The following is a 14858-nucleotide window of genomic DNA, read 5'->3' as shown; positions in this document are numbered from 1 at the left end:
AGTCTCTTTCTACTGGACCACTTTTTGTTGTTCAGACATTTTTCAATTGTGTCCATTTCTTCGTGGCTCCCTTTGGAATTTTCTTGGTGGTGGTTTGCCTTTTCCTAATCATTCTACAGGTAAGGAAGCTGAAGCAAATGGAGTTAGATGACTCCAGGGTTACACAGCTAGTGTCTGAGGCCAAATTTGAACTTAGGAAAGTGCGCTTTCCTGATCCCAGACTCAGTTTCTCTATCAACTGCACCACCTAGCTGCCTATAACTGAACCACTACTGTCTCCCAATGACAAAAGATTTGACCTCAGCCAATTTACTTTCCCCACTAAGTTCCTTACAGATTTTATCTAGAAAATGAAAGAGTTCTTCTAGGTGGTCTACAAGGTCTATCGGGTCTATGGTCTGGCAGTGGCTCTATAAGGTTTGAGGGAAGAAAGGGCACATGGTGATATTTTAGATGAGTTTAGTATATTCCCAGCTGCCTCACAGTCACTATTTCACTTATATGGGGGCAGAGGCAGCTCTTCCTAGGGATCCTGCTCTCTGGGGCATTACTGGATCAAGTCAGGCTCTCACTGAGACTTAGAGGTGATTTCCTCTGCTTCAAGAAGCCAATGGGCCAGGAAGAACTCAAAGACTCCCACTGACAGGATGCGTGAGTACTGTAATTCCCGGGTTAAGAAACAAATGAACAGACAAACAAGACACTGAGTGAAACTTAATGAATTGGTGACCCTTGAAAAAATGACCCAGTTTACTTTCTTGGTCAGATTCCGAATAGCATTTTTGATCTTGGTAAAAAACAACCAACCAACCAACCAAAAACAAAAGAACTCCTTATTAGTCAAAAGATTGCCTAGGACCTAGGAAAAGGGATGGATGCAGAGGAGCTCAGGTCTAATCTTGGGTAAACTTATGGGGATTAACATTAAAAGAATCGTTCCAATCTCCATTGCCCCTTAGCAGCTAGCTCTTTCTCCTTGGGACTTCCATTCTGCAGTAGTGTGAAAGAGCTCATCTAAATAGGATGATGGGCTATTTTAAGAATGCTGAAACATTCTCTTCAAACCAAAAAAAGAAAAAGAAAAAAAAGAGGTAAAACAACAGGAATCTTATGCTAAGCTCCATGTTTCTTCTCTTGCTTTTAAATCTTTTCTCTCCTGTACCTTTTGGTTTCTTGGTTATAAACAACTTCCTCAGTGTTTGCCCTTTTCTTTGTTAGCCCCTTTAGGGATGTCCTTAATGAAAGGGACTCCTGGAATCCCTTGTAGTGAGGCAGCTCCCTACCTGATACATTCTTTCTATGCCTTAGTAGTTACATCTTAGGGAGTTATCGGCTTATCCCCAGAAAAGAGAAGCAATTAGTCCAAAGTCATAAGCCACTAAATGTTAGTTAAGTAAACAAGCATTAAGGATATACAATATATTAAGCCATATGTGCCAAGTGCTGAGGGCAGAAAGGAGAGCAAAAATAACCCTTGTCCTCAAGAAACTGCCCCTGACCGTATTCTAATACTATGTATTGTCATTCAGTCATTTCTGACTCTCAGTGGCCCCATTTGGGGTTTTCTTGGCAAAGATACTACAGTTGTCATTTCCTCCTCCGCTAATTTTAAAGATGAGGAAATAGTGACAAATAAGGTTAAGTGACTGGTCCAAAGTCATACAGATAGGAAGTATCTGAGGCCAGATTTGAACTCAGGAAGACTCATTTCCCTGACTGCAGACTGGGTACTCTATCTACTGTAGCACCTATTAGTCTAAAAATACTGTGTACATACTCTCATATGTACAGGGTAAATTGGAAGTAATCTCAAAGGGAAGACCTATAGTGGTGGCGAGAGGGAGCCTGGAAAGGGGTCCTACATAAGAAAGAATTTGAGTTTAGTAAGAGATAGTAAGATATAGGCCTTACTGATTCCAAACTGAGCCCTAGATCTTTTACACTATGATGTAGTTATGGGGTAGGTGTTATTGCTGCCTTTGCAGATGAAAATGGGGCCCAAGGACAGAAAGCAAATTATTTGAATACATGTATGAGTAAACGGCAGAATTAGGACTAGAATTGGTTGTTTCAGATAGGGAGTTGGATTAGATGAGCTCTAATGAATTCGGGTTGATCTCATTGGTATGGTTATTTTTTCCACTAGTGCATATCAAAATCTCTCTATGCCCTCTAATCCTCCTGTGTGATTTGTGTAAATTATACAGAGAATATATAATTAAATATAATAAATAATGATAACAAAGGCAGCAAGAGCTAGCATTTCCTTAGTGCTTTGGGCTTTATGAAATCTTTGAATACACATCTCATTGGATGTTCAGAAAGCCTCTTAAAAGTATACATAGTCCAGTTGAAAGCACATGGGCTTTGGGGTTACAGAATTTGGGTACAAATTTTGGCTTAGGCTGTGTAATCTTAAACAAGTCATTTAAACTGTGTAGACTTCAGTTTCTCAATGTTTAAAATGAGGAGATTGGACTAGAAAATCTCTAAGATTCCTTCCAGATTTGAAGTCTATAATCCTCCCTGTATATTCTTGGGGTCCTCTTCATTGGCCCTCACCTGGACCTTCTATAAAATGAGGAAGTTGGAGTATTTGACTTCTAAGTCATTTTAAGTATCCACATTCTCAACTGGGAAACTCTGTTTCTGTGAGAGGATGCAGCATTACTAATTGCACTCACAAGGTTGCCCTTCCATGTCAGAGTCCTGGGATCCATGTCTCTCTCTGTCTTCTTTCCATCCTCCCTCAAGCCTTTTCTTTCCCAGTTAGATGTCAAATTAGAAAGTGATTTGATAGACTAATTTCAGCTCATCTTTTAATAGCTGAAAATTGATTTTAATGGGTTATCCCTCCCAGTAGTGTATGCCCTTTAATAAGATAATTCAAAGGAATTAATAAGTAAATGAATCCATTGATTGGTCAGTAATAATTGAGCACCTTGAGGCAATGGGGTTCAATGAAAAAAATGTTCATTGGGAATTGGAAGACTTAGTGTGAGTCTCACATAGCATAACCACTTTGTGAGTTTTGCAAGTCATTTTCCCTCTCTGTGCCTCAGTTTCCTCATTTATTAAATAATATTTATGGCATAGTTGTCTTAAAATTTCCCTCCCAGCTCTATATCTATAATTTTATTTTCCCAATATAAGCAAGGAACTGCAGATCAATAATAGTTCACAATTATATGAATTTTCGGGTATAAAGATTTTATGTACATTATTCCAATAGTATATCATAATATCCTGGTAAGATAAATAGTGAAAGCATTCCCAGTTCTATTTTCCAGTTGAAGATGTGACACCCAGGGAGATTAAGGCCAAAGCTTTAGTGGGAACATTTGAACTCATCTACTCTGACTTCAGTGTCAATGTGGTTTCCCTTGTACCCCCCTGCCTCCTTTGGTTCTTTTATATCTTGAATGTGGGGATCACAGAAATAATTGTACCATCATGTTATGAGGTTATCTTATAAGGGATTTGAATGGCAGTTTTCTTTTTCCCATAGCTCTTAGAGAAACATTGAAGATTTGTGGTCAGGATAGTAAAGGGTAAATATAAAGTACAGCTTCCTTAGAACAATCAAATCTATTAGTGAGATATTGTTAAACAATGCAGAATAATATAGCATAGTATATAATAACATAGCATAATAATAGTAGATCTGATCTTATCTTATTGGGATCCAAACCCTTATCTCACTGTCTTCAACCACCTTGAAACCATTAAGCCATGTATGTATGGCATCCTACCCATAACCCCCAATGCCTTTTATGTATTGTTTTTCCCCTGCCCATTAGAATGAAATCTCTTTGAAGATAGAACTCTTTTCATATTTGTATTTGAATCCTTAGGGCTTGGCATATTAGTAAGTGACTCATCAATACCCTGTCTCTCTATCTTTCTGCCTGTCTGTCCTTCAGTTCTTCTGGCGATTTGTCTTTATCTGTCATCTATAAATTGATTGATCCATCTAGTTACCATCTATCTAAGAATAATAATGAAAGCTAACATTTCTATAGAGTTTTAAGATTTGCAAGGTACTCTATCAATATTATCTCATAAGATTCTCACAACAACTCTGTGATGGAGTTTCTGTTATTATCTCTATTTTATAGAGGAGGACACTAAGGTTGAAAAAGATTAATTGACTGCCCCAAGGTCACTAAGCTGTGTTGGAGGCAGGATTCAGACTGACTCCTATTCCTGACTCTTAAGACCAGAACATTCTATCCTTTATGTTGTTTGCTATATGACAACTCCTTATTAAGCAACTAATATGTGCAGACCCTTGTACAGGGGTGCTAGATGAGAATGAACTTCTTTTTTATACCTTCATCTTCCATCTTAGGCAGGAGAGCTGTGAGGGCAAGGTAGTGGGGGTTGAGTGACTTGGTCAGGGTCACACAATTAGGAAGTGTCTGAGGCCAGTTGGCCAGACCCCTTTCTGGGTCTAGATTTCAATCTGTGAAAATGCTTAGCTACTCCCCCTAGAATGTACTTCTAAACCCTTCAGGGAGCTTATGTGGAAGTTGACACAAACAGTGGTAGCTTCAAGACACAACCTGACATGATAAATATGTTAGTGATGGGCAGACACAATCACTGGGGGAAAATTTTGAGTTTGGATAGTATAATTTGTGTTCTGGAGGCAGAGAGTTATCCATTTGGGTTGGAATATAGAGTGCCTGAAGGAGACTAAGGAGAGGTATGATCAGATATAGACATTAAGCAGAGTGGCTGAGTAACACAATGGATAGAGTTCCCAGTCTGAAGTTTGGAAGACTCACCTTCAAATCTGGCTTCAGGCATTTTCTAGCTGTGTGACACTGGATAAGTCATTTAACCCTGCTGTCCTCTGTTTCCTCAACTGTAAAATGAGCTGGAGAAGGAAATGGCAAACCACTTTAGTATCTTTGCCAAGAAAAGCCCAAATGGGATTACCAAGGGTTGGGCATGATCGAAATGAATGAAGAATAAGAATCCCTTATTAAAATTCCTATTGATTGATTGCCCAAGACCGTACAGACAGTAAATGGACAGTGGTGTTTGGAATCTGTATCCTCTGATGCTGACTTGCCAACTACAAAGTCTGGAGTGAGGGGGCTACTTTAGTATGGGGCTAGCTGACTATTTCCAGGCAAGATGGAAATCCTTCTTTATCAACAGACCAAATTCATTGTCTATCACCTTCCCCCTGGGAGAGGCAAACACATGCCAAGAAGTGTGATTACAATTTCCCAAGGTTGCTGGTTCTTAAGGCAAGCATGAACCAGAGCATTTATTAACTGGAAGCTGTCCCATCTTGTCAGCTATTCCAGGGATCGCTGCACCCGGCTTTGGTGGCAGATCCTGCTAAAGACAGACACCAGGGCTGAAGTTACCTGCAGGCAGGTTTGAGGGAGTAAGGAAGGGATGGAGCCCTGACATTCTAGAGTTGGTAGAGTTTATCAAAATAAAGCCTCTTCTTTGTTGTCATGCTAGGGAGAATGCTCGGCATTTGGAGTCCAGTGACATTGCGTTTCAGTCTTGACCCTCAGTCTTTAACCCTTGATTTATAGATTTAAAGCTAGAAGAGACCCAAGACTAACCTTTTCTTAGCATAAAGCTGAAAAGGGCCTCAGAAATCATTACTCTAATGTACTTGTTTTACAGGTTAGTAAAGTGAGGCTCAGGAAAAGAGTATGATTTTCCCAAGTTTATTCAGCCTTGCTAAAGTGGGGGTGGCTCATCACCCATGATGTGCCCCTCTTATATACTACATATTCTGGGACACAGCAAATCAAAAAGTCTCTTAAAGCATAGAGGATTTGTTATCTGTATTTTAGTATAGGGAGGGCCCTGCCTCTCACTGAGAGAGGCATTGTGGCTGACAGTGTTCAGTGATGGATAGGGCTTAAAGCCAGGAGAAACCTGAATTTAGGACCTGATTCTGGACACTTGTTGTGTGACCCTTGGTCTGTCCTTAACTTTCTCTGAACATCAACCTCCTCATTTGTAAAATGAGGACAGTAACAGGACTCACCTCTCAGGGTCGTCATGGAGAATTAAATGAAATGGACTGCATGCAATGAATTAGAGTAAACTATGCTTTCCAAACTTTAAAACTTAAAAATAATGTCCCGAGGTAGCAAGTTTAGAGAAGAGAGTGTCAATTCATGGCCTCTGGGCCTCAAGCTGCCAGAACCTCCCCAAAGTTAACTGAACCCAGATTAAAATGTAATTGGGAAAAGCTTGACAAAACAAATAAAAATAAACTATTATATAGATAATACTTATTTTTAAACATTTTTGATATATTGTCAAATTTGTTTATTGCTTTTCTAATTTATTCTGTGGCATATAGGGATTCTATTTGAGTTTGACACCTCCTATATAGAGAATAAAAAATTGGCTTTAGAGACTTGGACCTGGGTTCAAATTTCACCTCTGATACCCTATTGGTTCAGTGACTGGGCAAGTCATTTAATTTTGGTGCTTCAAAAAAATCTCTAAGACCATAACTGTGTATAAGATTCCAGTGTATATTAATAGAGGAAGTTTCCTCATCTGGAAGTTCTCTTTAACCAATGAAATCACAGATTCTGTTGCTATCTTTAACAAATGTTAGCTATTCTATTAATCACAAATGTATGATGCATCAGATTCTATCTGAATCAATATTACTTGTTCTCTTTACTATGCCTGCTATATCAAATCTATCTTGCCTGTGTTTTCTTGCCCAAAGCTAGCAGTAGCCATTGCCCATACTTCCACTCATGGGATTGACAGTGGATGTGTGGTTGTGGTCATGCCTTTGTAGTTCAAATTGGTGATTTTATTCTTTACCTTCCTTGGCCCGTACATGAGCCTCTCAGATGCATAAGCCATGTCTGTATTTTAAACAACCTCACAGCATCACAATTCCAGAGGTGGAAGGGGTCTCAGACACCATATACCATTTTTTTAACCCTCACCTTTCACCTTAGAATCAATACTATGTATTGGTTCCAAGATAAAAGAGGAGTAAGGGCTAGGCAATGGGGGTGAAGTGATTTGTCCAAGGTCATATAGCTAGGAAGTGTCTGAGGCCAGATTTGAACCCAGGACCTCCTATCTCTAGGTCTGACTTTCAATCCATTGAGCCACCCAGCTGCCCCCTACCAATTTTAAAGATGAAGAAACTGAGACCCAGAGCAAGTGACTTGTCAGTGTCACATATATAGTATAGATTGGAGGTGGGATTTGCATCAAGGTCCTCTGATTCAAGGGTGTCAATATTTTCTTGATTATACCATACTACCTTATGAAAAGAAAAAAAAAACACAACACTAACATGGCCTTCCATACCAGAGAGAGAGGCCAAAAAATGCTCTCTATTTTCTTGAGGAAGGCTGGAGCAGTCAATCATCTTGGCAGTTCCTACATCTTCCTGCTAGAGTGATAAGAGCATGGCACCTACCAGGTACTGGGAGCAATGATCTGAGGAGTAGAGAAAGATTTTCTTTTTTCTCTGTCTGTCTATGAAATAGCAAGATTTCTGCCTCATTTTACAGATGTCCGCTCTGGAGAATTTTTTAAAACAAAACAATAAAACTCCAAATTTCAGTGTTGGATGGACAAAAGGTCAGGGAGATTTCAATGGTTTTCCAACAAGCAACCCTATACCCTCAACTATATACACTGACTAGAGCTATTAGGAGGCAGTGAAAGTCACAGACTGGGGAGAGGGATGGATAGTTGTATCTAGAAATCCAAGTGCAACTTTTTCTGACTTTGCCTTCAATTTGACTTCTCATACTTCCAAGGGACCCAGGACTCTGGTGCTCACTCATACTATCTGTACAATATGACTTTTGGGTTTAGTTAACTTCTAAGAAGGAAAAACACATTGGAGAAGAAATGAAGCAGATCTTGCCTTCTTTGTCCATCTCTGCCAAGAACTAAAAGGAGGATCTTAGGGCAAATTGCTTTTTCTCTTTAGACTTTTCTTTTTATTTCTTTTCTGTAAAATGAGGTTGGAATGCATGACCCTTGAATCTTCTTCCAGTACTGCAGTGCAAAGATTCTAATTTTATCTCCTCTTGCCTTTTGCCTTTCCAGATTTAATCCTGCCATCAGAGTTTATTCTGTCTTCACATAGCAGTTTAGAATGGTACAGAAAAGAAAGCACTATGGCTGGGAATCCAGAAACACCAATGAGAATTCAATAGCCAAACTTTATTGAATCCAGAGCATTATCACAGACAGTGCTCTTACCCATAATTAACCAGAGATGATATTGATCTGTTAAAAAAAACAAGGCTTTTTAACAGACTTTACCATATTAAATAGTTATAAATTCTCAACTGCATGGAATGAAAAGCCTTTGAAATATACAGATATAGCTAAATAAAATAAAACCATGTGGGAAGGGGTAGCCAGGTGACTCAGTGGATTGAGATACAGGCCTGAAGACAAGAGGTCCTGAGTTCAAATTTGATCTCACATACTCCCTAGCTGTGTAACTCTGGGCAAGTCATCTAACCTCTATTGCCTAACCCTTACCACTCTTCTGCCTTGGAATCAATATACAAGATTGATTCTAAGATGAAAAGTAAGAGTTAAAAAATATGTGGGAACAGAATGAAGCTCCTCTCATGAGCTCTTGGAGTCTTCTCAAAGGTGCTTGCTACAAACCATAAAGGATGTAGTTTGGTTTATTAGCTTCTTTCCTACAAGGGGGAAAGGATCAGAGATGAAGCACAAGGACAAGATATCTTAGAACCAAGAGCAAGAAGAGATTTTTAGAGATCTTCAAGTTGAAGAGGAAAATGAAGGCTAGAGTAGAAGTTTTTGATTTGTTCAATGTTAGAGAAGAGTAAAGAATAGAGCTGGGACTTGAACCTAGCCCTTCCAACAGATCAGCTCTCTCCCCCCCCCCCCCATTGTATAACCCTGACTATTATTATGGATGTCTCAGAACAGGATCAGGGTTGGGTGAATATGACTTTCAGAGATCAGCAGAAGATGAATTCATGGTAACAGCTTTCCAGCTTTTTCGTACTGTCTTAGATGGGCTTCTATCAGAAATCATGGGGCTCTAATGACCAAGTGGAGTTTGAGGGACCCCGACAATTAATTTCCCAGTAAGTACAGAGAACAGATTTTTTCTGGGGAAGATATTGTAGGTAAGGAGAATTACCTTACAGGGATATAGGAAATAACTTTTTGGAGAAAAGTACCATCCTGATACAGTGCTGAACAAGGTAAATATGAATTTGATGCATGTTTAATGCTGGCTTTATTTTTGTCCAGACAGGTTGAGATACTTGTCAGGCAAATTAGAGTCATGATGTAACTGGTGGCACAGATGGTCACGTTCTGGTTGTCAGGAACTGATGGCTAATTATTGTTTTACACAGAAAAATATCAGTAAGGTTCCAACTTGACCCTCTCTCTCCCTCCCAATCTCTGCCCCCGTTGTCCATCATTTCTTTCTGTTTGCAGTGCACAGTGTCTCTTAGTAACTTACAAATAAAACTAGGGGAAGAGTCTGACCAGGACAGCTAAGCTTTGTGACTTTGCATCCCAATGGGGGACCATTTGCTGCCTGGGGAATTTGACAGACATCCTCTGGCCCTTGGCTCACTAATAGAAGAGGAGGTTTTCTGACTGAGGAGATGCCCAGGCTACATAGTGAGACTTCTGTGGGCCTGGGTTCTTCAGGAGGAAAATTAAGCTGGCAAATATTTTCCTATAGCAGGTAGCAAAAGACAAGGTGTGCTCTTCAGAAAATAAGCTCAGTTTCTCCTAGGAAAAGTCGCTTTTTTTCCCTGAGAATGATGTATTTGATGTGTTATTGATGTGCTTTGTTTTCTCATTGCATTCATTTCAAATATTTCCCTTCTTCCTCTCCTCTTCTATCCATTGAACCTTTCCATGTAACCAAGATAAAAATAAAGTTATTTCAGCAAAATTGCCCAGCCCACTGGTTGTATCTGGTAGTATGTACAACATTCCACACACAAATCAATCAATCAGTATTTATTACTCACCCATTATATGCCAGGAAATGTGCTGGACATTGAGCATGCACATAGAATGAATGAAATAATCCCTACAAGGAAATTCATCACATTCCAATGGGGATAAAACGAACAAACATTTGTTTTTCTACCTGTCTATCTGCTTCTTTCTTTTTCTCTATGTTTATAGACACATCTATGTCCATGAATATAAAGAACAAGTATAAATAGAATGAATAGAAATACAGTCTTCCACCTCTTTAAGAGATAAGTGCATCTTGTCATATCTTCTCTCAGTCCAAATTTAGTTATTACAATCATATCATTTGATGTTATTTTGTTGTTGATTTCATTTACATTGTTATTGTCATTAGGCATATTGTACTCTGGTTCTGCTTACTTCACTCTGCCTTAGTTCATACAAGCCTTTTCATGATTCTCAGAGATCCTCATATTTATTTTTCCTTACTGTGCAACAATATATCAGGACATCATGCATGTACCATAATTTGTTTTTTTTTTTTTAATATATTTTATTTGATCATTTCCAAGCATTATTCGTTAAAGATCATTTTCTTTTCCTCCCCCCCACCCCCCATAGCCGACACGTAAGTCCACTGGGCATTAGATGTTTTCTTGATTTGAACCCATTGCTTTGTTGATAGTATTTGCATTAGAGTGTTCATTTAAAGTCTATCCTCTGTCATGTCCCCTCAACCTCTGTATTCAGGCAGTTGCTTTTCCTCGGTGTTTCCACTCCCATAGTTTATCCTTTGCTTATGAATGGTGTTTTTTTTTCTCCTGGATCCCTGAAAGTTGTTCAGGGACATTACACCGCCACTAATGGAGAAGTCCATTACGTTCGATGATACCACAGTGTATTAGTCTCTGTGTACAATGTTCTCCTGGTTCTGCTCCTCTCGCTCTGCATCACTTCCTGGAGGTTGTTCCAGTCTCCATGGAACTTCTCCACTTTATTATTCCTTTGAGCACAATAGTATTCCATCACCAACATATACCACAGTTTGTTCAGCCATTCCCCAATTGATGGGCATCCCCTCGTTTTCCAGTTTTGGGCCACCACAAAGAGCGCAGCTATGAATATTTTTGTACAAGTCTTTGTGTCCATTATCTCTTTGGGGTACAAACCCAGCAGTGCTATGGCTGGGTCAAAGGGTAGATATTCTTTTGTCGCCCTTTGGGCATAGTTCCAAATTGCCCTCCAGAATGGTTGGATCAGTTCACAACTCCACCAGCAATGAATTAATGTCCCTACTTTGCCACATCCCCTCCAGCATTCATTACTTTCCTTTGCTGTTATGTTAGCCAACCTGCTAGGTGTGAGGTGATACCTCAGAGTTGTTTTGATTTGCATCTCTCTGATTATAAGAGATGTAGAACACTTCTTCATGTGCTTGTTAATAGTTTTGATTTCTTTATCTGAGAACTGCCTATCCATTTCCCTTGCCCATTTATCAATTGGAGAATGGCTTGATTTTTTGTACAATTGATTTAGCTCATTATAAATATGAGTAATTAAACCTTTGTCAGAGGTTTCTATGAAGATTTTTTCCCAATTTGTTGTTTCCCTTCTGATTTTAGTTATATTGGTTTTGTTTGTACAAAAGCTTTTTAGTTTGATGTAGTCAAAATTATTTATTTTACATTTTGTGATTCTTTCTATATCTTGCTTGGTTTTTTTTTTTTTTTTAAATATATTTTATTTGATCATTTCCAAGCATTATTCGTTAAAGACATAGATCATTTTCTTTTCCTCCCCCCCACCCCCCATAGCCGACGCGTAAGTCCACTGGGCATTAGATGTTTTCTTGATTTGAACCCATTGCTTTGTTGATAGTATTTGCATTAGAGTGTTCATTTAAAGTCTATCCTCTGTCATGTCCCCTCAACCTCTGTATTCAGGCAGTTGCTTTTTCTCGGTGTTTCCACTCCCATAGTTTATCCTTTGCTTATGAATGGTGTTTTTTTTTTCTCCTGGATCCCTGAAAGTTGTTCAGGGACATTACACCACCCCTAATGGAGAAGTCCATTACGTTCGATTATACCACAGTGTATTAGTCTCTGTGTACAATGATCTCCTGGTTCTGCTCCTCTCGCTCTGCATCACTTCCTGGAGGTTGTTCCAGTCTCCATGGAACTTCTCCACTTTATTATTCCTTTGAGCACAATAGTATTCCATCACCAACATATACCACAGTTTGTTCAGCCATTCCCCAATTGATGGGCATCCCCTCGTTTTCCAGTTTTGGGCCACCACAAAGAGCGCAGCTATGAATATTTTTGTACAAGTCTTTGTGTCCATTATCTCTTTGGGATACAGACCCAGCAGTGCTATGGCTGGGTCAAAGGGTAGATATTCTTTTGTCGCCCTTTGGGCATAGTTCCAAATTGCCCTCCAGAATGGTTGGATCAGTTCACAACTCCACCAGCAATGAATTAATGTCCCTACTTTGCCACATCCCCTCCAGCATTCATTACTTTCCTCTGCTGTTATGTTAGCCAATCTGCTAGGTGTGAGGTGATACCTCAGAGTTGTTTTGATTTGCATCTCTCTGATTATAAGAGATGTGGAACACTTCTTCATGTGCTTGTTAATAGTTTTGATTTCTTTATCTGAGAACTGCCTATCCATTTCCCTTGACCATTTATCAATTGGAGAATGGCTTGATTTTTTGTACAATTGATTTAGCTCATTATAAATATGAGTAATTAAACCTTTGTCAGAGGTTTCTATGAAGATTTTTTCCCAATTTGTTGTTTCCCTTCTGATTTTAGTTATATTGGTTTTGTTTGTACAAAAGCTTTTTAGTTTGATGTAGTCAAAATTATTTATTTTACATTTTGTGATTCTTTCTATATCTTGCTTGGTTTTAAAGCCTTTCCCCTCCCAAAGGTCTGACATGTATACTATTCTGTGTTTACCCAATTTACTTATGGTTTTCTTCTTTATGTTTAAGTCACTCACCCATTTTGAATTTATCTTGGTGTAGGGTGTGAGGTGTTGATCTATTCCTAGTCTCTCCCACACTGTCTTCCAATTTTCCCAGCAGTTTTTATCAAATAGTGGATTTTTGTCCCAAAAGCTGGGATCTTTGGGTTTATCGTATACTGTCTTGCTGAGGTCGTTTTCCCCCAGTCTATTCCACTGATCTTCCTTTCTGTTTCTTAGCCAGTACCAAATTGTTTTGATGACTGCTGCTTTGTAATATAGTTTGAGGTCTGGGACTGCAAGGCCCCCATCATATGTGTTTTTTTTCATTATTTCCCTGGATATCCTTGATCTTTTGTTCTTCCAAATGAACTTTGTTATGGCTTTTTCTAAATCAGTGAAGAAGTATTTTGGTAGTTCAATGGGTATGGCACTAAATAGATAAATAAGTTTGGGTAGGATGGTCATTTTTATTATATTGGCTCGTCCTATCCATGAGCAGTTAATGTTTTTCCAATTGTTCAAGTCTAGTTTTAGTTGTGTGGCGAGTGTTTTGTAGTTGTGTTCATATAGTTCCTGTGTTTGTCTTGGGAGATAGATTCCTAGGTATTTTATTTTGTCTAAGGTGATTTTGAATGGGATTTCTCTTTCTAGTTCTTGCTGCTGAGCTGTGTTGGAGATATATAGAAAAGCTGATGATTTATGTGGGTTTATTTTGTATCCTGCAACTTTGCTAAAGTTGTTGATTATTTCAATTAGCTTTTTGGTTGAATCTCTAGGATTCTTTAAGTAGACCATCATGTCATCCGCAAAGAGTGATAACTTGGTCTCCTCCTTGCCTATTCTGATGCCTTCAATTTCTTTATCTTCTCTAATTGCTACTGCTAGTGTTTCTAGTACAATGTCAAATAGTAGAGGTGATAATGGGCATCCTTGTTTCACTCCTGATCTTATTGGGAATGCATCTAGTTTATCCCCATTGCAGATGATATTAGCTGTTGGTTTTAGATATATACTGTTTATTATTTTTAGGAATGACCCTTCTATTCCTATGCTTTCTAGTGTTTTTAATAGGAATGGGTGTTGTATTTTATCAAAGGCTTTTTCTGCATCTATTGAGATAATCATGTGGTTCTTGCTAGTTTGCTTGTTGATGTGGTCAATTATGTGGATGGTTTTCCTAATGTTGAACCAGCCCTGCATCCCTGGTATGAATCCTACTTGATCATGGTGAATGATCCTTCTGATCACTTGCTGGAGTCTTTTTGCTAGTATCCTATTTAAAATTTTTGCATCTATATTCATTAGGGAGATTGGTCTATAGTTTTCTTTCTCTGTTTTTGACCTGCCTGGTTTTGGAATCAGTACCATGTTTGTGTCGTAAAAGGAGTTTGGTAGAACTCCCTCTTTGCTTATTATGTCAAATAGTTTGTATAGTATTGGGGTTAACTGTTCTCTGAATGTTTGATAGAATTCACAGGTGAATCCATCAGGCCCTGGGGATTTTTTCTTAGGAAGTTCTTTGATGGCTTGATGGATTTCAATTTCTGATATGGGATTATTTAAGAATTCTATTTCCTCTTCTGTTAGTCTAGGCAGTTTGTATTTTTGTATATATTCATCCATTTCTCCTAAATTGGTGTATTTATTGCCATATAATTGGGCAAAGTAATTTCTAATGATTGCCTTAATTTCCTCCTCATTGGAGGTGCTGTCCCCCTTTTCATCTTTAATGCTGTGAATTTGCTTTTCTTCCTTCCTTTTTTTAATTAGATTGACCAGTACTTTGTCTATTTTGTTTGTTTTTTCAAAGTACCAGCTTCTTGTCTTATTTATTAAATCAATAGTTCTATCACTTTCGATTTTATTAATTTCTCCCTTAATTTTTAGGATTTCTAATTTGGTTTTCTGCTGGGGGTTTT

This window comes from Monodelphis domestica, chromosome 5 (genome assembly GCF_027887165.1).
Source record: "Monodelphis domestica isolate mMonDom1 chromosome 5, mMonDom1.pri, whole genome shotgun sequence".
Classification (NCBI taxonomy): domain Eukaryota; kingdom Metazoa; phylum Chordata; class Mammalia; order Didelphimorphia; family Didelphidae; genus Monodelphis; species Monodelphis domestica.
This window is presented reverse-complemented; position numbering follows the sequence as displayed.